Source organism: Ostrinia nubilalis, chromosome 4 (genome assembly GCF_963855985.1).
Source record: "Ostrinia nubilalis chromosome 4, ilOstNubi1.1, whole genome shotgun sequence".
Classification (NCBI taxonomy): domain Eukaryota; kingdom Metazoa; phylum Arthropoda; class Insecta; order Lepidoptera; family Crambidae; genus Ostrinia; species Ostrinia nubilalis.
In genome coordinates this window covers 8,563,943-8,565,883 of record NC_087091.1, presented here as the reverse complement: position 1 = coordinate 8,565,883, position 1,941 = coordinate 8,563,943, and positions in this window count along the sequence as shown.

The following is a 1,941-nucleotide window of genomic DNA, read 5'->3' as shown; positions in this document are numbered from 1 at the left end:
AGAATTTTTCATTTGCAAGTAATAGTTTCCACAATGCTCTTCTAGGAAAATCTTGGAAAGTTATTGTGGGAACCAAAAACTTACACTAATCGGACATCCAATAGATGCTTTATAAACATTTTAAACTCAAAGTTAAATAAACGAAAATTTCAAAACTTATAACAAATCAAAATAAAAAAACTTTTTTTTAAATAAAATTATGAGAAAATATTTTTTATTTTATTCTATTTCTAATTATTATTTGCAAAATACATCAAACACACTGAATTATTGCGTAATTATCAGTTTCGAGCTCTATTTCTGTGTCGAATTTATGAACGCTCTGTTCTGAGGAGATGTCTTCAAAGTTCGAAAAGTATCATGTAAATCAAGCTCTATTTATCTCTCTGCATTCTCGAGACAACGTGCTAATTGATTGTCATATTAATATTTACTCATTTTGTGTAAATATTAAAAAAACCTATTAATAACATGTTAGGTGATGATAAATTAAAGCATGCGTAACTAACACCCTGGGGTAAATTTCTACCCCACCTATCTGTAAAAGCCAAACGGATGATTTTTTTCACATCCCGCGTCTATGAGCTTAAAGCGCACGTTCTGCATTGAGAATACACAAAACGACATTTCACTAGCTTCGCTAGAAAAAAAGATATGTCGATTTTTATGCGCCTGGGGTAAAAATTTACCCCACGGTGTTACTTAAGGGTTAATATTCAACAGTTGCAGTTACATAGTTTATGTAAGTACATATAATAACACAGTACAAATGTCATTCAATTACGTAAAATAAAAATAGCATTGCAGTTTCAAAGGAAAATATAGCGCGGAATTGTTTACAGGGGCTCAACTGTGCGGTGAGCCGGAGGTGGCAAATCACTGGTCGTTTCCGGAGGGACCGGCCCGGAAATTGAGAAAGTCTCCGGCTGTGACGTCACACCGCGGCGAAAGAAACTCCGCTGATCTTTTGCAATTCGACGTGATTGCTGCGACCAAACGTAAGTACTCTACATTCGTTGGCTGCACCAAAAAAAGAACAACTGGCCACACAGTTTTTGTAGAAGGAAAGACAAAAGCGGACTTGATATTTTTTATAAATCACGTTAGCGGGTGGCGGCATGAAACGATAAATCACTACATTTTTCCGGTCACTAAGTTATTGTGTTTATTTATTGATCGAGACAGTTTGTGTGATTGTGACGGGTAATTGTTACATAAATACTGACGCTTTTATACTCGAGTGGAAAATTACTTGTTGTAGGTACTCTAGCGTTTCCAATGAAATTCTGAAGATAAATTTACCTTAGAGCTTAGCAGCTATCTCGTGAAATTGCCTAGAAACGGTTCAAATTGTGTATTCGGGTTTGGGTATAAAATAGACAAATACTAAAATGACAAGATTCGGGTCTCAGTGATTGATTGTATTTCTATTGTGTCCTTTTCATTTACACGAGGCAGGATTAGAGTGACATAAATGATATTTTTGAACAACCTTTACGTGTAATTAAAAAGTTATTCAGACACTTTCATATTGGGACGACATAAATTCGACAACCCGCTCCACCCACGCGTCCGGAGTGGGCAAACAGAAAATGTAACGAGAACCGAAAATCAACACGGAAGGCTGTTTTTATTACGATCTTGAACGTTTTAATATTCAGCAGTACACTAATAAAATCAGTACCTCTGTGGCGGTGTTTGTGTATTTCATTTCGAAAGTCAATTTTCAATTTGCAACTTTATTAACGGGGGAATGTCACAGTATAGGAATGAGAGCAATTGAATCAAGATAAACCAAAGGATAAAGTTTTATGCATGTGGCGCGTGACACGAGTGGGGAATAGACTTCTTCCGAATTCAGAGTTAACTACCCACACGAATGCACGCCGTGGGTCACTCAGCGTACTATTACAGTATTCTGCAATGTTGTACTTTTTTACT